This window comes from Lissotriton vulgaris, chromosome 8 (genome assembly GCF_964263255.1).
Source record: "Lissotriton vulgaris chromosome 8, aLisVul1.2, whole genome shotgun sequence".
NCBI classification, from domain to species: domain Eukaryota; kingdom Metazoa; phylum Chordata; class Amphibia; order Caudata; family Salamandridae; genus Lissotriton; species Lissotriton vulgaris.
This window is the reverse complement of record NC_141696.1, coordinates 1,421,568,902-1,421,591,751: the sequence shown is the minus strand read 5'-3', so window position 1 is coordinate 1,421,591,751 and position 22,850 is coordinate 1,421,568,902.

The window sequence follows — 22,850 nt, the reverse complement described above, 5'->3', positions numbered from 1 at the left end:
TTTAGGAGGCAGCGGGACGGGATGCCCGGAGGGGCACTATTGTGTCACATGGATGGTACTCCTTTAACTAGGTACCAGTTTTGGAAGGTCCTGGACTTAACTATTGCAAAGGCAGGCTTGGATCTCGCGGAATTTGGCTCCCATTCTTTTAGAATTGGGTCAGCAACTGAAGCAGTGGTAATGGGACTCCCAGCCGAAAAGGTTAAAAGGATTGGGAGGTGGTCCTCTGAGTGTTACAAACGCTACATTCCTGTTGACATGTTGTGACATAGCTGGATGACTCACGCTTGTATCTCTTGGTTTTGCAGTTTCTCGAACCTGTCACGCGGGAGAGGAACTTGCCGAATGTCGGCAGAAGACAGCACCATCGCAACAAAAGCAACAGGAAGATCGTCGGACATTGGTGACTTGGGTTGTGGGCCACTCTTATGTTAGGCGTGCAAAAAATGTATTTCTTACAGGTGACAGGATTAGAAGGGCGAAAGAGGAGGGGTTCTCCATCTCATTCTTCGGGAGGGGAGGCCTGGGTATTCGGCAGTTCAGGGATTACTTTCTGGAATTATTGTCGCAGCAACCCGCCCCCCCCCCCGTCAGTGGTGATACTTCACCTGGGGGAGAACGACTTGACCAAACTGGGGAGACGCATCCTGATAAATGAGATCATATCCACTGCGTGGGTGGGTTGCTAGGACTTGTGCGGGTTGCACTGTAGTCTGGTCACAACTTATTCTTTGTTGGTAGTGGCGAGGGGGGGACTCGGTCAAGGCGTTGAATCACTCGGTAAAGAGGATCAACACACAGTTGGACAAATTATTTCAAGCCCCCCCGGTTGCAGATGATTCCTCATGGGTGTATTTGGGGGGAGCATTTCTACCTGCGTGAAGGGGTACACTTGACTGAGGCTGGGAATGTCCTGTGGTCGAATAACATTTTAGCATGGCTAGAGGGATATGGGAAGAGGACATGACATTTCTGAGGAGTTGGAAGGGGGGAGGCCAGATCGTCGGGTAACAATGCTGGCCTGTGGCGGTAAGGTCATGACCGGTGAGCAGCTATTTTTAAGGTCTTAGGGGGGCGACATCATCCTTTGGAGGTGTCCGCCCAGGGGGAGGAGGGGTCACTGGCCCCTCCTAGAACTCCTTCACTGGTTAAACGAAGTTCACAGGGTGGACCGAGTAATTAACGGGCTCGGCTGCATAGGTGGACCGAGTAAGTAACGGGCTCGGCTGCATAGGTGGACCGAGTAATTAACGGGCTCGGCTGCAAGGGTGGACCAAGTAATTAACGGGCTCGGCTGCAGGGGTGGACCGGGTAATTAACGGGCCCGTCTGCGCATCCGCACCGGCGTAAGGGCGCAGCTTGTAAGACCTGACACCGGTTAGCGACCTTGTCTTATCGCCATCAATGTTAGTATGCAAAATTTTCAGATGAGGATGTTAGATTCGGTTAGGAAACAAGCTGTATTAGAATCTTGTTAAGGCTAGCCAATCACAATTGTCGATATAATGGATCTAAATGTTTCTGAATAATTTTGCATAAAAAATTGTATATTTTGTTTAACAATTTTATTATTTTGTATCTTAATAAATACGGCCGGGGGGTTTTGCGACCCCCCCGCCTTCCAAAGACAAATCATTTTCCGTTTCGTTGTGTTCCGGGTTATTGTGGGCATACATGGAGAGGGCGGTAGCCGTCGCTGACCATGTGAAAAGGGGGGGCCCTTGGCCCCCTGCCCGCATGGCAGCGCGGCGATCCCCTCTTCCCATTGCTACCGGTGGTGTCGGGGCGTGATCTCCCGGCGCCCAATGGTACGCGGGAGGTAAGCGCACACAACCGGTCGCCGGCGCCCAACCCCTGATCCGGAGGCGTGGTTCAGTCTTCCGGGTCAGAGGGGCGGGCGTCGGGGGGTGAGGGGAGGGGGCGTACCGCCCTCTCCCCGCGTCCCTGGGAATTAAGGAGGTGGGAGCGCTCAGTTGGCCCTTCTTGTCGCCCACACTGGTCGTGCCCCGCGCTCGGGGCCTCCTAATTTTCCCCACCCACCATCCCTGGAACAAAGCAGTGCATTATGTATACCTGTTTTTAACCTAATTTTCTCCTAGGATGTTGAATTGAAGCAGAATTGTCAGTAGACTGTTTGTATAGACGCAATTGTGTATACATGTCACATATTAAGTATTTCGAGATATGTAAAATGTAATTGTTTAATGTTTTCTGTTGTTTAGGCCCTTTTTCCCATAGTAGCTGATGATTGTATGTCATACATGTGTTGTAGATAGTGTAGCTGTTCTTTAGTCCTTTTTTCCACAGATCGTCGTATTTATTAGGGTATTGGTCATGCAGTAAGGTCATGACCGGTGAGCAGCTATTTTTAAGGTCTTAGGGGGCGGCATCATCCTTTGGAGGTGTCCGCCCAGGGGGAGGAGGGATCACTGGCCCCTCCTAGAACTTCAGGGGCAGCTGGGAACGCAAGTTAGGGCCCTCCTTCACTGGTTAAATGAAGTTCACGGGGTGGACCGAGTAATAACGAGCTCGGCTGCATAGGTGGACCGAGTAAGTAACGGGCTCGGCTGCATGGGTGGACCGAGTAATTAACGGGCTCGGCTGCAGGGGTGGACCGGGTAATTAACAGGCCCGGCTGCGCATGCGCACCGGCGTAAGGGCGCAGCTTGTAAGACCTGACACCAGTTAGCGACCTTGCCATATCGCCATCAATGTTAGTATGCAAAATTTTCAGATGAGGATGTTAGATTCGGTTCGGAAACAAGCTGTATTAGAATCTTGTTAAGGCTAGTCGATCACAATTGTCGATATAAATGTACCTAAATGTTTCTGAATAATTTTGCATAAAAGATTGTATATTTTGTTTAACAATTTTATTATTTTGTATCTTAATAAATACGGCCGGGGGGTTTTGCGACCCCCCGCCTTCCAAAGACAAATCATTTTCCATTTCGTTGTGTTCCGGGTTATTGTGGGCATACAGGGAGGGGGGCAGTAGCCGTCGTTGACCATGTTGTAAGAAGCTGTTGCAAGATGTAAAGGGCAACTCAATGCATGGAAAATTGTAATATTGTTACTTGCAGCCCTAAAGAAGTCTTATATCATTGTACAGACAAGACGAAACACGTGTTGGCTGCGTGGTGTAGAATCGCTAACTTGAGAAGAAGTATTAAATTGGAACACTTCATAAGGATATCTGAACTGGAGGACTGTGATTATTTATATTGGGAGTGCTCGGAAGAATTCCAGAACTACTGGAGTTATACTCTGGCATACTTTGGCAAAGTTGTATTCCCTATAAGAGCAAGTAGAGACTTTTGGGGTATTGTGGGGCAGATCTCTTCAGGTGTTAGCCACATGTTTGACCTCCCCAATGCCTGGCAGGAGTTCTTAATATGTGCTAGCCGTGGTAGGTTCCCAGCACCCATAAGGGTCATGGTGTCCTTCAGTTCCTCCCTGTAGTTGACTAGCTCTGGTATGCTCCAGAGGCGGTCCCAATATAGGAGTGGCCGAGAGGCATCCACATCGGCTATGGGGCCAATTCCCAGGTCCATCCTAAGTGGTGTTAATGGAGTACTATTAGGGAGGCCCAACTATTGCCTTAGAAATAGATTCTCTGCCATGGATAGCAAATTTGATGGGCAGTGACCCCAGAGTTCTGCCTCATATACAGAAGCTCCCCTGGCATGTATTTTATATATTTCTGCAGGTAGGCCTACCACTCTCTGGGAGCAATTTTTATGTATCTTAAGAATACCCCCTGTAGACTGAATCAGTTTTAGATTAGCTTTCTTTTACTTGTGTTCCCCAATTCATCTTGTCATTAAGTGTAAGCAGCATGTCGTCCGCAAACATAAGTGCTGGAATTTTGCGGTTCATCAACCTCGATGCGTCTATGTCTTTCCCTGCTAGTAAAGTTTCAATTAAACCATTTAAAAAGAGGGAGAACAATGTTGGGGCTAGAACGCATCCTCACCCCTTTCTCTATGGGAAAGGGGCCGGTCAGTTCGCCTTTATTGCCATATCTTATTCTCGCATAATTATCTTGGTGCAGACTTTTCAGCTGATGACAAAGATAATCTGGTACTCCCATATCAAGGAGTATGCGCCATAGCTGATCTCGCTGCACCATATCAAATGCAGATTTAAGATCCACAAATGTGGGATAGAGGCTGCCACGCTCTAAGACCATGGTTTTCCAATAGATAAATTGCAATCTAAAGATCTGGTCAATGGTTGAGGTATTGGCCTGAATCCAGCTTGTAAAGGTGTTAGTACGTTTTTTTCTTCTAACCAGCATTGCAGACGGCCCTGAAGTACACGGGTGAATATTTTTTTGCTTAACATCTGTAAGGCTTATTGGACGGTAGTTTGCTGGATTGAGTGGTGTACCTTTTTTATAAATGGGAATAATTTCTTCCCCTGCCCAGGTCGGGGGGCAGCGCCATGCCTTGTAGGATGGCATTGAATAATGACCATAAATATGGTACCCAAACTGCTAGTTCAGATAGAAATAGATCACCAGGGATCCTATCTAGCCAAGATGCCTTAGCTGGAAGTATGTTGCCCAAAGCCACTGTAATCTCCTTCATTGTGCAGGGAGGTGCATTCGAGTTTGGGAGATTTACTTCTACATTGGCTGTTATTTCACTGGGGTCTTCTGCTCCTTCTGCAGACCTCGAATATAGGGTTTTAAAGTGGGATCTCCAGACTTCTTCCCCCAAATTAGGTCCAGTGGCCGATTGGCCTCCAGGTTTCTTGTCTAAGTTCCAGAAGCCTCGCATATCGTGGTTATCTAAGGCTGATTTGGTAGCTTCCCATTTGTCAGATTCCCAACTGGTTTTTGTTCCAGCTATGTAGTTTTTTATATTGGACCCTGGCTTCTTTTGTTTGTGGTTTATCATTTTTTTAATACAAGCTACTAGGGCTGCTTGGCTTCCCTGCATGATTTATTGTACCATGGATGCTTGTGTTTGGGATTCTGCCAAGTCTTATCGCTATTATAAAAAAACAGTGCCAGTGTGGATAGCAAGTCTTGCTGTTTTTTTTCCATCACCAATTGCGATGCCGAGCCCCAACTATTTGCAGACAGTTGAAACGCAGTTTCTTGAAAAGGAGAAATTTGCTGATACAAGGTGGCCACTTTTTCTGTTGACTGTGCAAAGACCCCCCCAACGTACCCTCCTACCTCCTTCAATCGATACTAAGTTTGGGGGGGGTGTGGGGATGTACTTTGATGGTCCTTGAGCACGGGGAGGGCTATTTCTAGGGCCAGCGGGTTGTGATCATTTTCATATCGGGAATTGGCCCTAAAATCTCTAGTTTTACGTCATAATTGCACATCTACCAAGATATAGTCTATTATAGATGCCTGTTACGGATTATTAAAAGTAAAATTCCCCAGACTGTCGGAGGGGAATCGGCCATTGCAGGCCCTTAGTGAATAGCTAAGTATAACTGAGTTAATCTTTACGACTAGGGGAGTCCATGCCCTTATTGGCTGGATGTTAGTGTCTGGGATCATCCATACCGAGTCTTCCTCACTTGTAATAGGTGTAGTGATGCCATTGAGGGGCTCAAATTGGCAGTTATGATCTTCACCAATAATTACTTGACTATTTTATGGAAAAGTGTGGAGAAATGTGGCAAGGCAATCAAGCGTCTGGGAGGTGTGCCGCTGCCTCACTGGTCAGGGGAAGAAGTCTCTAGGATTTTAACGTTGCATCCCGTGTGTATGCTGACCCAAGTACGTAAACCCCCCGAGGGTCTCCCCCTAGCCCTGTGGACGGCTGGAATACTATATGTAGCGTAGCCCACTCTGTGTAATTCTGTCCTGGACCATGTTACCTGGAACAGGCATAGCTCATGTTTATCTATATAGTCCAATATTGAGCTAAGGCCTGCTATATTCCAAGATAGAATCTTTGAGTTCTGTGGTTCATCTGTGATAATTGGCAAGGTCTGGGGGGTACAGCTTTCCTGAAGTGGGACTTGCTGCCTGTCCATATCATAATTCCCTGGCCTCTCCCCAGGACTACATTCGTCAGCCCAATATGTCTTACTCAGAGGGCTGGGAATGCGGGTTATGATGCTAGTCTCTCAGATCTTATCAGAGGCTTTGCTTCCCTCCATCATCTCTCCATTCATTTGGAATTCAACTTGCTGTATATTTCCCTGTTTATCCTCTAAATGTTCAGTATTAATGGACCTTTAGCTATTAAGATTTAGTCAGTTTACCAGGTCCAAACAGCTAAATCTGTTAATAACAGGGATGTTGTACACCATTGATTTTTGGCGTTCCCAGCCTTGTTTGACGTGGCACCATTCTGATCCCTTAATCCCAGGTTCTTGTACACGGTTCCCTCTTTATCCTGCATAAGTCTAGAAGGGTAGAAATATCCCAAAGGTAAAGACATGATACCCCCTGACTCCCTTGAGTAACCCCAATCCAAAATATGTTGGACCATCCGGGTATCTGTAAAATTAATCACTACGCAGTCCCCCGCAATATCCTTACATCTCCGCCCCATCCAACTAACCCTGCGTGTGAATAGAATTTCGCTGTGTTCCTGATAGAGGAGAGGCCTATATTTATTTAGCCAAAAAGTGTGTCTCCCCTCAACCTGTGTTCGGCTCTGGTATGCCAGCTAGAATAACAACATAGGGAATGGAGGCTAGGGGCTGATCTACACAGGGAGTGAGGATTTTGTTTCCCTTAGTTTAGGGAGTGCTGTAATCCTGGTGTCGGCCTCTTGGTTACTCTGTATTTGATGTTTATTTAATGGGTCTAATGTTATTACTGTATGTCTGCTGTCATGTGCGGTATCAATGTGATACAAGGACCTCTGTTGGGGATTAACTAGGTCCTGTTTTTGTGGGGCTAATAGTTTGATTTTATTTTATTTAATATTTATTTTAAAGGTTTTATATAGCGCTGGCTAGACCCGGAGGTATCAGAGCACATTACAGGAGAATCAGATCATAGTTACAGGACGGCTTGTGGAGACAGGGCCTGCAAACCCATGCACTCTTATGGATCATGGTAGATCTATTTTTTTGTACAATTGGATTGTGCCCTACCGAAGGGGGTTGTACATTGGGAGCAAGTGGGAGTGCCTGATTTAATTGCTGAGTCAACTTTGAAATTGAAGATTTAATAGGTTCAATTTTCTTAAAAATAGTATCTACTTTGCTCCCCCACGAGTCCAACAATGTTGATAAGTTGTCAAAGCATCGAGTTCTGATTTTATAGATAGGCCAAAATGTGCTTTAAGTTACATTAGCAATTGAGTTGACCATGATGGGAGGTCCAAAGTTTTCTGCCAACACTCATCAGTGGCTTGACTCCCTGGAGGCGGATTTGGTACCTGCCTTCCTCCCTTGTGACTTTGTTTTCGCTTTCTACCCTTCTTTTTTGCCCCACCTCCCACAGTGGATTTAGTGGTGTTACCAGGGGCATGGTTTCTAGTGACCCAGACACTCCGGGATTAAGAGCACATTTGGTGTTTGGGATAAATGCAAAGGGCCCGATTCACAGAATGAACTTAAGACTCAATCCTAAACTTACTACTGTTTTGGTATTCACAGATTGCACTTACTACTTTTGGCATTCACAGAATGCACTTACTACTTTTGGTATTCACAGAATTAACTTACTCATTTCGGTATTCACAGAAGTTAGGACTCCTAACTTTAGGACTCCTAAATGCCTTCTGTGAATACCGAAAGTCCTAAAATTACGATTTTTCTCAATTTAGTAGTAGTAAAGTTAGGACTACTAACTTTAGGACTCCTAAATGCCTTATGTGAATACCCAAAGTCTTAGAATTAGGATTTTTCTCAATTTAGTAATAGTAAAGTTAGGACTCCTAACTTTGGGACTCCTAAATGCCTTCAGTGAATACCGAAAGTCCTACAATTACGATTTTTCTCAATTTAGTAGTAGTAAAGTTGGGACTACTAATTTTAGGACTCCTAAATGCCTTCTGTGAATACCGAAAGTCTTAAAATTAGGATTTTCTCAATTTAGTAGTAGTAAAGTTAGGACTCCTAACTTTAGGACTCCTAAATGCCTTCTGTGAATACCGAAAGTCCTAAAATTACGATTTTTCTCAATTTAGTAGTAGTAAAGTTAGGACTACTAATTTTAGGACTCCTAAATGCCTTCTGTGAATACCGAAAGTCTTAAAATTAGGATTTTTCTTAATTTAGTAGTAGTAAAGTTAGGACTCCTAACTTTAGGACTCCTAAATGCCTTATGTGAATACCCAAAGTCTTAGAATTAGGATTTTTCTCAATTTAGTAATAGTAAAGTTAGGACTCCTAACTTTGGGACTCCTAAATGCCTTCAGTGAATACCGAAAGTCCTAAAATTACGATTTTTCTCAATTTAGTAGTAGTAAAGTTAGGACTACTAATTTTAGGACTCCTAAATGCCTTCTGTGAATACCGAAAGTCTTAAAATTAGGATTTTTCTCAATTTAGTAGTAGTAAAGTTAGGACTCATAACTTTAGGACTCCTAAATGCCTTATGTGAATACCCAAAGTCTTAGAATTAGGATTTTTCTCAATTTAGTAATAGTAAAGTTAGGACTCCTAACTTTGGGACTCCTAAATGCCTTCAGTGAATACCGAAAGTCCTAAAATTACGATTTTTCTCAATTTAGTAGTAGTAAAGTTAGGACTACTAATTTTAGGACTCCTAAATGCCTTCTGTGAATACCGAAAGTCTTAAAATTAGGATTTTTCTCAATTTAGTAGTAGTAAAGTTAGGACTCCTAACTTTAGGACTCCTAAATGCCTTCTGTGAATACCGAAAGTCCTAAAATTACGATTTTTCTCAATTTAGTAGTAGTAAAGTTAGGACTACTAATTTTAGGACTCCTAAATGCCTTCTGTGAATACTGAAAGTCTTAAAATTAGGATTTTTCTTAATTTAGTAGTAGTAAAGTTAGGACTCCTAACTTTAGGACTTCTAAATGCCTTCTGTGAATACCGAAAGTCCTACAATTACGATTTTTCTCAATTTAGTAGTAGTAAAGTTAGGACTACTAACTTTACTACTACTAAATTGAGAAAAATCCAAATGTTAAGACTTTCCATATTCACAGAAGGCATTTAGGCGTCCTAAAGTTAGGAGTCCTATCTTTACTACTACTAAATTGAGAAAAATCCTAATTTTAAGACTTTCGATATTCACAGAAGGCATTTAGGAGTCCTAAAGTTAGGAGTCCTAGCTTCTGTGAATACCGAAATGAGTAAGTTCATTCTGTGAATACCAAAAGTAGTAAGTTCATTCTGTGAATACCAAAAGTAGTAGGTGCAATCTGTGAATACCAAAACAGAAGTAAGTTTCGGATTGAGTCTTAAGTTTATTCTGTGAATCGGGCTCAAAGTCTCTGGCTACATGAGTGATGAGCTATGAGGTGCAGAACCTCTCAGATCTGATGCTTGAAACTAAGAGGATTGACATTCTGGAAACTTGATTTGCACGATCAGGCCCTGCATTCTGACTGACTCTGCCTGCTGCACAATCTGAAACTACAGCCCTGTGGATGTACGTTGCTTCTAAAGAATTAAAGAAGTCTGTTCGTGTTTGGCTGTGGGTCCGCTGTTTGCTGCAACATCGAGGACCTTTAAACTCTCACCCTCACTGGAGAAGCCCCATAGTTTCACCTGGCTATCTGCTGCCTCTGATGGTGCAGGTACGCTGAAAGCTACACCCTGGTGGGACTCAGTGTCCCAGAGTGCAACACCGCTAATCACCCGCAGCTGCTGAGGGCGGAGGCGTCCCCATCGCGCTACAAAGTGCTGCCTCGCGCCCCGCAATGCTGGATGCATGCAGGACTTGCCGGACGAAGCCCGGGCCAAGAGCGGACCCATCTGAGCCCGTTCGAGACCGACCCAGGCTGGGCTTGGTCACCCCTCTTGCCTTCCCTTTAGACATATTTTTCTTGTCCACTAGTATTGAGACAACTGCTATGAGATAGCAAATTGGGGTGTCCCAAATCTGCAAATCCCAAAGCTGATGGAGCCTCAAGTGTCCAGTGTTTACCGCAATACAGAAGGTAACAACATCAAAAATGAATTCTGAGTATTGATAAGGCCTGACTATAAGCAGCCATGGGTAAACGTTCTCCCCTGTCGACAAGGCCAATCACCAGGCAGAAAGCTTCCTTGCCAACTCCCACTGCTCAACCGACCGCAATTGATAAAATGCTTCAGCGGTCCATAGGGGCAGTGTCTAGCGAAATTGAGCCACACTACTCAATTTCTATTTTTAATCCTGGCACCAGGAAGCATTAATAAACTATGGTAGGTTTGCCTCGTAGCTAGTTTTATCCACTCTTTCTCACCATTATTTAGTTAGCACTTTAAGTGTGCTGTGTTGTCTCTTTAGATATGTGAGAACTGTTCTAACAGCGCGGTATGTTGTCTTTTATATTACCACAGGTATACCGGTGAATCTGCTGAACAGCCGGATCACTGTATTTGTATTACACTGGGTCGTTTTTGCAAATGCACCTTTTTATTAATTGTTTTCACAGACACTTGCAGTAGCTAATTCGAAAAAAGAGATCCTGAAGAAGGCCACAACACTGTTAAAGGTCACTACAGCTGAAATATGCTGATCACTTTTAGGTGCAGTTGCCTCTAATTACGGCAGCCACACTACGCAATTTCTGTTTTTAATCCTGGCACGGGAAACATCAATAAACCACGGTAGGCTTACTTCATAGCTAGTTTTATCCACTCTCACCATTATTTAGTCAGCACTGCACTGCCTCACGCACACATTCGCTCATACTGGGTTTTAGTTAAACCCCTCTTCTTCATTAAAAACATCCCATAGCTCCTTCCTCGCAGCGAGGGTGTTGCAGCCCCATGATGAAGCATGGCACCTTTGGTGTATGAGGGAAACCATCCTTAAAAGGGACACCTCTTACAGAGCACTGTTTTGTTTCCATTCTTTCTCATTGAGACCACGTGCAGTCAATTTTTCCGGACCAGAGGGCTTTTGTTGTAGATTATAATTTTGGGGAGAGTGCCCTCGCTGGTCCATTAAATCTCTTCTAGCCCCTTGTGTATTGCTTTTAATTAATGTTTCATAGTTAGGGTAAATTTTAGCTGATTTTGAAAAAGAGCAGATCTCTCTGCTGGGTTTCTCCAAGTGGATATCTTCGTGCAAGACACTCTTTCATTTCTCTGAACTTCAACTGAGGTTCACAATTATGCTGGCACCGCCCTCTTTAGAATTCCCCTACTCTCTTTCACTGTTTGATATTGACAGCACTGGTTGTTTATGGAACAACTGACTTGAATATTTTTCATTCTTTACATATTGGTTGCTACTGTGCCTAGTTGTTACTATTCTGTATTTTGTGACATTGGAACTTAGAATAGTCAAACATTTTAATGTTCCAACCGTATTGATATATTTTCCTAAACGTTCTTCAAATTTGATGATTTATGATTTGACTGATGCTTTCAAATACATCTATATGGTTGAATATTATCTCCTCTCTCCTTATTGCGGAGCCATATTGGTTTCACATGAATTGAAATGAATGCCCCATGTTGGCTCCAACACAGCGCTTCAAGTCGACAATCAAAGATCCATAAGACCAGTGTGGGGTATTATTTATTGATTTTACAAAGAGATTGAGAGTTAAATATCAGTACTCCATTAACTGAAGTGTCTTCTTTGATTTTTTTAAATAAATCAGCTCCCCCTTTGCCTTAAACTGGGCATTTTTGAATGTGTAAAAACTAGTAATTCAATACTAAAGCAATATACAAGAGCTGATGATTTCAATTATGCACGGAAATGCTTCATTTGCAGTTCCCTTGTGCCGAATTCGTCTGCCAACATGGTGCGATTTGATGATAGGTTATGTTTATGACAGCTCTCTGAGAAGGGCTTTCCTACATGCTCTCTCCTCCCTATGTGAAGGCACCACAAAACAGCCAAACACTGTCACTCACCCTGCTTGACCAGTCAGTGTCCTGTGGGCTGACTCTACATGTCAATGACAGCACCAGGTGAAGCAGTAGCTGAAGGAGGCTTACCCATTTTTCACACTATGGGCCTCATTACAAGAGAGGCGTAGTGGAATTACCTCATGGAACTCTGTTCCTGCTGATTTCACAAGGATCCGGTTTCCCAAACACGCTTTCTCCTTGTGGGGAAGAACCACACCAAATTTTACTGTGTGGTAACTTCACATGGTAAAATTACATGAGGCTTCGTTAGTTGCAGCAGCCAAGCCTCAGCTCCTGTTATATTTTCTGACAGGGAAAGGGAGGGAGGGGGAGGGGCTAAGGCTGCAGTCGGCCATTGTATGCCAGTCGCAGCAAGGGAGCGCAGGGGACGCATGCAGCGGGTGTGACGACGGTGCATCAAAGGTGCACCAAAAGCAAGCCTGTCTGCACCCGTCCGCGGCCGTCCGGGGCCAGGGGACAGCCACTATGCCCAAATTTTAAACTACACTACGTCAGATCTCAAGTTATTACACTCAAAAAGCTACCCTCTCAATCCCTCCATTGGCCCCAGACTGACTAGGTTAGGGATCATGGAAACTAGGATTCCTTCCCAGAACACAATCAACCTCCTTATGTGATTGGAAGCACCTAGTGAAGGGATAACCTCTGGACACCTGAACTAACAATCATATATCTAAACACTTGCTCCCTGGCAAAATACAAACTAGATATATTTCACCTACTGTACTCAACTAAACCAGACATTCTTTTATTAACTGAAACCTAGTTCTCACAGGAGTCCGCCCCCGATATTTTGGCCGCCCTCCATAACGGGTGGTTTATTTGATTACCTGCCACTGCGGATTGAAGTATGTCAGAATGACCACACGCAAAGTGAAGACCCGCAGTTTGGAGCACAAAAGTACTATAAGGTGTGCCAAACAGACCACAAAATTAACCAAACATTTCTATGACTTTAAACATCCTGCAGACTCCATGATTTGGACATTACTTGACAAACCCAATTTTCACCCTAATACCCCTAATCTCACTAAAAGATTACTACGCATTGAACAACGGTGGGTCTTCATACTTGACACATCCACAAAAGGGCTGAATGATGAGATCCCGTGGCTATCTCTTACTTGAATCTGAGTTGACCCCAGCAACATCACCATGAACCCACAGTCAAGCAAAACATATCCATCTACTATACAGTTGATATCAAGGTTCCCACCTTGAACTGCAACTATTGACAGCCATGATTACCATAGTCTGTGTATACTGTCCTTAAAATGCATGCCAGGGTCTGCATATCTGCTCCCAAACCAGAACAAGAGGTGCATGTCCTTCATGGTTCATAGACCTTATATCATGTCATTGGCTGGATGGGTATTTTTTCTCCAATTTGTTCACAGATTTTCATTCTCAATCTGCTGGTCGTGATGCACATCACAACACTGACATATCAGGAGTTCCAGTCCCGCCTCATGACGCATCACTAGTGATCTGCCAAACTAAACGGTAAAACCGTTAAGGTACCACTCCTTCCCCTTGGTTCTTCACCCTGGGTACCTTTCCGGTTGTGCCAGCTCTCACATCTATCACATGAATGTCTGACATAATATCGAAAGACAGAATATCGAAATACAAAAATATCGGCACAAAAATATCGACATCAAAAATATCGGAGTCATATCTTCATAAAGGTAAGTACAAAAATAACGAAAAAATAATATCGTAGTACAAAAATATCGAAATTAAAAATATCGTTTTTTTTAATGTATTAATAATAATGTAAAAATAATTTTAAAATACATATAATTTTACTAATATTAAATAAAAATATTAAAACAAAATTAAAACTAATACATATACATTTAAAATAAATAAAACACTTAATAATTTAATGTAATTTTCTTTTTTTTAATTTCATTTAATTGATTTAATGTATTTGTTTTTTATTTTTATCCTGTACGCCTGTACCCCAAAACCCCAAAACTGACCCAGAACCCTAAAAATATCCCTGTACCCCAAAAACCCAAAACTGACCCAGAACCCTAAAAATATCCCTGTACCACAAAAACCCAAAACTGACCCTGAACCCTAAAAATATCCCTGTACTCCAAAAACCCAAAACTGACCCTGAACCCTAAAAATACCCCTTTACCCAAAAACTGAAAACTGACCCTGAACCCTAAAAATACCCCTTTACCCAAAAACTGAAAACTGACCCTGAACCCTAAAAATACCCCTTTACCCAAGAACTGAAAACTGACCCTGAACCCTAAAAATACCCCTTTACCCAAAAACTGAAAACTGACCCTGAACCCTAAAAATACCCCTTTACCCAAAAACTGAAAACTGACCCTGAACCCTAAAAATACCCCTTTACCCAAGAACTGAAAACTGACCCTGAACCCTAAAAATACCCCTTTACCCAAAAACTGAAAACTGACCCTGAACCCTAAAAATACTCCTTTACCCAAAATTAATTAATAATATTTAATTACCAATTAATTATTAATTAACACTAACAATAAAGTAAATATATTAGCACATTAGCTGTAATAAATTTAATTTAATAATTAATATTATTTTCCCCAATTAATTAATTAAGAATAACAAAAAATTATATATTTATTTATTTATTTATTTATTTAACGACTTGTAAAGCGCCTGGTGACCCAAGGGCATCCCCGCGCTGTAAGAATTGTTATCCAGATGAGAGGGGAGAAGAGGGGAAGGACATTATTTAGGGAATTACTCTAATTAATGTAATTAACTAATTAATAATTAAAAATATGTACAAAATTATATCAATTAATTAACTAATTAATATACATTAATTACCAATTAATTATTAATTAAAATATGTACTAACATATATTAATTAATTAATTAATATTAAATTACTTCCCACCCTATTCCCCTATAAACCCATAACCCGCTACAGAACATATTTATCAATTAATCAATTAATTAAAATTAATTAAAGGGGGCGTGGCTTGGCGGGCGAAGATGGCGGTCGCAGCCTTGTAGAGCTCCCGCCGGCCCGGACTTAATCCGATCATTTATCCTGACCCCCGAGCCCGCTGCTGGTACCCAGTGATTGCTTTCGATCTGGTGGGATCTCCTGCCTACTTTGGTGTGCCGATCCTGCATTTCTGCCCTTCCTGTGATCGGAGTGAAGCGGCGACGAAGTGCGGCCTGGTGGCCGGCCGGAGGCCGGGGTCCTCGAGTTTCGCGACGCCTGGCGGTGGTAGCGATCTGGCGAGTGCGGGTGGCATCCGCCGCGCCGGCCTTGGCTCGTCTCATTGACTGCACTCACCCGAAGGATCGAGACGGTGCCATCGGATCCTACCCATCGGTTCCTTCCCTGTGTGACCGACGAGCGGAGGCGGCGAGGTGTGGCCCCGCGACGGCCTAGAGGCGGAGATCCCTGAGCCCCGAGGCGGCCGGCGACGACCTGGCGGACGACAGTGGCCTCGGATCTGCTCATCCTGGCCTGGCCCATTGCTGCGGCGGCCCACAGACCACGGACCCACAGCTTCTTCATTTGGTACTTTGGACAGCTGCCCGTGGGGACGGGCGCGGGTGCGGCCTGTCCCGCCTGGGTGACGCCGGGACCTTGATTTTCGTGACGCCCGATTGCTGTGGCAGGCCCGCGTTTCTCTCTGGGGCCTCATCTGGGCCGTCCCGCTAGGGACTTGTGACAGTATCCGAAGGTTCGGGGGTGGTGTCCGCCCTGCCTGGCGTGTGCCATGACCAGAGACAGAGGAGGTGGCCCGCCTAAACATGGCCCTATCGACAAATTCACTGGGCCGAGTGGTGGCGCCGGGGCGGCCGGTGGCAGCGGTGGCCCTGGGCCGGACAATGTAGCTCTACTGGCGGCCATCACCCAGTCCCGAGACACGCTCGATGCCAAGATTGGGGCGGTTGGGGCGGATGTCACGCTCCTGCGCCAAGACCTCCGCAACGCAGTGGAGCGGATTGCTGGGGCTGAGACCCGTATAACGGAGACCGAGGCGGACATTAGTGGCCTAAAGAAGCGACTGGCGGAGGTGGAGAGCGTTCAAAAGACACTGGCGGCCCGCGTGGAAGATGCGGAAGGGCGCGCGCGGCGCAACAACCTCCGCTTCCTCGGTTTTCCTGAACGATGCGAGAAGGACAACATGGAGCGGTTCCTGACCGGGTGGTTGGAGAGCTGGCTCCCCGAAGGGGCACTGTCTACGTGCTTCGTAGTCGAGAGGGCACACAGGGCTCTGACCCAGCGACCACCGGAAGGCGAGCGCCCACGGCCTGTTATCGCTCGGCTGTTGAACTACCATGACCGAGATGTTATCCTCCGGGAGGCAAGGAACAAGGGCTCCCTTGCCTTCGAGAATCACAATATCATGATTTTCCCGGACTACACGAAGATGGTTCAGCAACAGCGGCAATCTTTCATGGACGCTAAGGCCAAGCTTAGGGGCCTCAAGATTCAATACTCGCTTCTGTATCCAGCTCGCCTGCGAGTCGTATATCAATCTTGAACCCATTTCTTCGATTCGCCGGAGGAGGTGTTCCGCTGGACAGATGAATCGGTGCGGCTCAGGCCCCATGCCCAGCCGGGGCTGGATCCAGGCAGGTCCCAGGGTTCGTCGCCGGAGCGAACAGATCGCCCGAACAGGAAGGGCCGCCATCGGAGGTCCCGCTCCAAGAAGAGATCGGCCTCTGCCAGCACGACGCGGCCGGGCGATGCCCGGGACTCGGAGCACTCCGACGCGGGCAGCTGAACATTGCTGGTTCTACACGCACTTTGTATGCTGCATACTGAACTGCCCTGCTTTGGCAGGTGAGACTGCTTCATACTGTCCTTGATGTGCCGGTCAGTTCCCCTGTGAAGACTTCAGTTGTTGTCATGGGGATGTAGTGGGGCTTGGGGGGTACCACTTGTGGGCCTCAGACCCTCACAGATGTGAGTGTTGTTGGGGGGGGGGGTGTGTGTGTCATTGTGGGGTTGTTGGGATCCATTGGTATGGTGGGTCCTAGGTCCTCTGTTTGGGACCCGGGTCTCTCCATGCCGCGACAGGTACTTCAATGTTTTCTGAGGTATTGGGGTGGTGGGTGTGGGGCGCGGGGGGGTGTTTTGGAGTTGTACTTGTTGGGGGGGTTCTGGGTCGGGAAGGGAGCGCTGTGTTTGCGGGTTGGGGGGGGGGGTCCACACATGTCTGAGGCTTTGATTTTTGTCGGTTTGCGGGTTGCACCAGGGTGGGAGGGAGGGCCGGATGTTGGGCTAGGTATTGATAATGGCTGACACTGCGCTTATGTCTCCTCTGAAACCACTGCGGGTAGTGACATGGAACGTGCGGGGCATTCTGGATAAGATCAAGCGTGGGGCTGTGCTGCGGTGGGGGAAGAGGGAGATGGTGGATGTACTCCTGCTCCAGGAGACTCATATGCTGGGCTCCAAGGCCCTCAGCCTCCAAAGGTTTGGTTATCAACAGGTTTACCATGCTGGATTTGCGAGGGGTTCACGGGGGGTGGCCATATTGGTGCATCGTAGGGTGGCCTATGTTCATGAGAAACAGTGGATCGATCCTCAGGGTAGGTTTGTCTTTATTGAAGGCCTGCTGGGTTCCGAGCCTGTGGTTTTTGGAAGTGTTTACGCCCCTCCCCCCCTGCAGTGGGCACTGTCTGAGCGGTTGTTTGCGCTGTGGGAAGACATTCCCGAGGTCCTGACCATGGTTGGGGGCGACTGGAATGAAGTCATGGATGTGAGCCTGGACCGCCGGCGACGAGTGCATGTGGTGCCTGACCCCCCCCCCGCCGGCTGCTCCCACCCGGTTGTGTGCGACAGTGCGTAGTCTGGGCTGGATTGATGTGTGGCGGCATTTCCACCCCGCGGAGCGGGCCTACACGTATGTATCGGCGGTGCATGGGTCCTTCTCTAGGCTCGACTACTTGTTTGTGCCGGGTGCCTGTCTGAGCCGTGTCAGGGATGCAGCGATCCTCCCCAGGGGCCTCTCGGATCATTCCCCTGTCCTGGCCACCGTGACCCTCCCCTCTAAACGGCAGCCATTTCGATGGCGCATGTCCGCCTGGCAGCTACAGCGGCCGGAATACGTGACGCATATACGCCAAGCGATCGATCATTTTTGGCGCGAGAACTTGGTGGGGGGTGTCGATGCCATTGTTGTGTGGGAAGCGCTCAAGCCTACGATACGGGGCATCGATATAGCCTGGTGTGCGGCCGCTCGGCGGGAGCGTCGGGAGGCCATTGTGACCGCCGCGGCCCGAGTGGAGGACCTGGAGCAGCGTAGCCGACTCGGGGGCGACGAGGGCGTCGTGCGACGGCTCCTGCAGGCCCAGCAGACGTATGCCTCGGTTCTATACGAGGAGACCCGGCAGGCATGGCTCGCCACGCGTAGCAGGGTGTACCAGTGGGGCGACAAGTCCTGCACCATGTTGCATAGGCTTTGTCAGGCGACCTTCCAACCCCTAGAACTGCCCGGCCTTGCGGCGGATGACGGGTCGGTCATGTCCGACCCGGGTTTGCTGGCGGCGAGCTTTGCCCGCTACTACGCGGCACAATATGCTCCTCGGGACCCAGTAGTGGAGAGCGACATAGCCTCATATTTGGATGACCTACTCCCACGGGCAGTCCCGGATGAGACTAGAACGGCCCTGGAGGCCCCTCTCACTTCCGAGGAACTTGGGGAGGCCCTCGGCCAGCTGAACACGGGGAAGGTACCCGGCCCGAGCGGTTATCCTGCCGAATTCTATAAGAAGTTCCACGTTCAACTGGGACCCCATTTCCGCAACGCCCTGGAGGCGGCGAGGTCTCGGGGCGAGCTGCCACCTGACTGGCGCCACGCCGAGATTGTGGTCTTTTTGAAACCGGGCAGGGCGCCGGATCGGCACGACTCTTACAGGCCGATCTCCCTCCTCAACATTGAGGCCAAGGTTTTGGCGAAAGCCCTTGCGAACCGCTTGCTACCCCACATCGCCGACCTGGTCCACCCTGATCAGGCCGGGTTCATGCCACGCAGGGCTACCCGGCATAATATCCGGCGGGCACAGGCAGCGATCGACGCCATGGGAGCCAGGGACGAACAGGCTGCACTCCTCCTTGCGGACATGGACCGGGCCTTCGACTCGGTGAGCTGGGCATATCTGTTCACCCTGCTGGCCCGCCTCAATCTAGGGCCGGTCTTCCTGTCCTATATTCGCCTCCTGTACACCAATGTCACGGCCTCGGTCCGTGTCGCCGGTGCGGTCTCTGGGCGCTTCCGGATTGGCCGTGGTACCCGGCAGGGCTGTCCTCTTTCCCCCTACTTGTTTGCCCTGGCCATGGAGCCCCTGGCGGCGCGGGTCCGGATGGATGCCCATCTACGTGGCTTTGTCTGAAACGACCACCTAACTGATAGGATTGCACTCTATGCTGACGACGTCCTCCTGTTCCTTACTGATTTGCGGCGCTCGGGTCCCCGAGTCTTGGAGATCATGCGGGGGTTTGGCGAGGTCTCGGGGCTCCATCTTAATTTGTCTAAATCGACCCTGTGGGTTCTGCGTGGCGGAATGGTCGCCGACCCTTGGGCCGCAGACTTGCGCGTGGCGACAGACGGCCTGAAATACCTGGGCGTCTTCCTCTCGACCTCGCGGGCCGTGGCCTGGACACGTAGCATCTTACCGGTATGGGACCGGGTCCAGACCGATGTCAAAACATGGTCCAGGATGCCCCTTACAATCTTTGGGAGGTCGGCAATCTTTAAGATGGTGGCGCTGCCGAGACTGCTGTACCAACTCCAGAACTTCCCACACCCTATTGGCATGGAATGGTTCCGTCAGGTGAACTCTGTGCTGAGCCGCTTCCTGTGGGATGGCGGAGCAGCCAGGGTAGCCCTGAGAACGTGCTTTCTGTCCACATACTGTGGGGGCCTGGCCACGTCCGACCTCCTCTCCTACTATCAGGCGTCACACCTCCTTGTCCTCAATGATTGGTGGTATGGAGATAGGAGTGATCCGGCCTATGCCCTGGAGAGACACCTAATGGGAGACCGTACACTTCACACCATTCTCTACTCAGCTCGTATACGCCGTGGGTTGCCGTCGGTAACTAAAGTGGTCTTTGCCGTGTGGCGGCAGTCTCTGCGCCGTATGGGTTGGTGGGGCAAACTGACAGCCGAGACACCGCTGTGGCACAATGGCATGCTCCCGGAATTGGCGGCTTTGGCCGGGTTTGAGGGCTGGGAGGCTATTGGAATTACACAACTGGGCCAGGTCGTATCGGGCACCACCCTCAAGTCCTTTGAGGACCTCCGTGCGGAGTTCCAGATGTCTCACTCCCAGTTCTTCCGCTACCTCCAGCTGAGGCATGCCCTAGCCCCGAGCATCGCCGGCCTCGACTCCCTGCCCGAGTTCAGCCCCATTGAGGCGAAAGTGTTTATGGGAGACTTGGGAGACAAGAAGGTTTCTAGGATCTATCAGTCCCTCGTTACACACTGCTCCTCCACTCTCAGCTCCCTTCGGGAGGCGTGGGAGGTGGATGTAGGCGCCCTGGACGAGGACGATTGGAGGGAGGCACTGGAGTCCCCACGTGGCACTGCTGTTGCGGTTCGGCTCCGCCTGATACAATTCAAATACCTGCATCGTGCCTATTACACACGTGAACGCCTGTGGAAGGCTGGTTTGTTTGCGTCCTCGGAGTGCCTGCGTTGTGGGGAGGTGCCTGGCTCCCTGCTGCATACAGTGTGGTCGTGTGGTCGCCTGGCTGGATTCTGGCGGGGAGTATGGAGTTGCCTGGCTGAGGTCCTGGGTTGGGATCTTCCCCGTACCCACCGGTTAGGCCTGCTGCACATTATGGAAGGGGTTGGGGGTAACGTGTATAAGCGCCACCTGTTGCTCCTGGGCCTGGTCGTGGCCAAGCGTGACCTGGCTCGGGCTTGGAAGTCTGTAAGGGCTCCCCCCCTGTCTGCATGGAAGGCTGGACTGGACTACTTCATGGGCCTTGAGAAACCAGTCTTTGAGGCGCGGGGTTGCCCGCGCAAACATTTCAAGATTTGGAAGCGGTGGGCCGACTACCGCGGCCTGTCCTTGGAACCCCCAGCGGAACAAGAGGAGGACATTTGATCGCAGTGACATTCCTGGCCCGAATGGCAAAACCCTGGTTGCATCATACCTGATTCTTATATGTATACCGTCTTTATGTTGCCTCTGTACATGTGTGGTGGGGGGGGGGTTGGGTAAGGGGGGGGGGTAGTTGGGGTTGGGGTGGGCAGTTAGGGCGTCCTTAAAGCTGAGCTTCATCATTTGATTCATGGATTGCCGAGTATATCACTGTTGCATTAATACTGTTGTGGGGATCTTGGTATGTGAAGGTACCACATTCTTGATACTCTTCTGCTCAATAAAATTGGTTATGAAAAAAAAAAATTAATTAAAAATTAATTCTCAATTAATTAAATAATAATTCCTACCAATTAATAATTAATTTAACATAATTAAATGACTTCCCACCCTATTCCCCTATAAACCCACAACCCGCTACAGTAGTAAAAGACAATATTTAATTAAATTACATTAAAAATAAATAATAAAACATAATAAATACAATATAATATACACTAAATGTATTTAAAAATTGATATTAGTAACATCGAAGTTATTATATCAATAATATTGACATCGATATTTAAAACTTCGATATTACTGATATCATACTAATATCGATATTAAGACTGTCGATATTACTTACCTTCGATATTTTGTCCCATCGATATTTAAACTTCGATATTATTGTACATCGATATTTAAAACTCAATATTTTGTCTGTGTACCCTATCACATATGTGGACACTTGAGTGTGTCAATCGCACCTCTTTAACTTCTCAAGTACATGCAGGGTTTTATTTTTATACGAGTGTGTGTCCTTAACATCGCTATAGTGGCGTGAGAACTATGGTTCCCATCACTCTTAGGAACACTTCCGATTTTGTGCATGTCGTTTCCAGGTCAGAACTGCATTGTAACCCAGATCACTGCTCTGGGCCAGAGTCTTCCTGTCCCACGGCCAGACGCTCCAGGTGCAATGCTAAAACTGAGCGGTAAGCTTCTCAACGCGCCTAGGCTCTTACCCCGATTTGGTTATTTTAGTTTCCCCTTTTACACAGGCCCTGTAGTTTTGCCACACCTGGGGTTGCATTTATCCACTGGGACGGTTCCCTTCATGCTTTTTGCCTTAAGCGCCCTCCGCCCTGGGTTATTTTAATTTCCCCACCAAGAGCGACCATTAGCAAGTGCTTCCTCACCAGGGATGGTATTAATGACCTCTCTACCGCGCTGTTTGGCTTTATCCTAACACCACGCCTGGCTAATACCTTGCCCAGAAGGGCTTCCCTAACGGAACTTGCGCTGGGTGGTTCACGGGTTAGACACCTTCTTTGATACTTCATTGGGCACTACAAACAAAGAGGTTCTTTTTCTTTGCGGCCTAGATAGTCACCCCACCAGGCAGTAGATATGTGTGCTTTTAGTATCCATGCAAAATACAGAGCTCCTTCTCCTGGATTTAATAAATCGTGAGTGATGTACATCCCTAGGGGGACGTTCTCATTGGAAAACAAGGGATTTGCAGTATTGTACGGGTTACCAAATTTACAACTAAAAAATCTGTTGGACCCACAAGTACTATGGAAACCTCATGCACATGGACAAAAGTTTTTTTTTAAATGTCATTCATTTATTTTATAAAAGTTAAAAATTCATAATAACACAGAACTGTTATATGAAACAACAAGAAATACACTTTCAATTTTTGCAAAAATATACACTCAAATGGAACGTCCAAAAAAACCCGGAGGAGAGGAAGGCGCCACGCAGTTCAG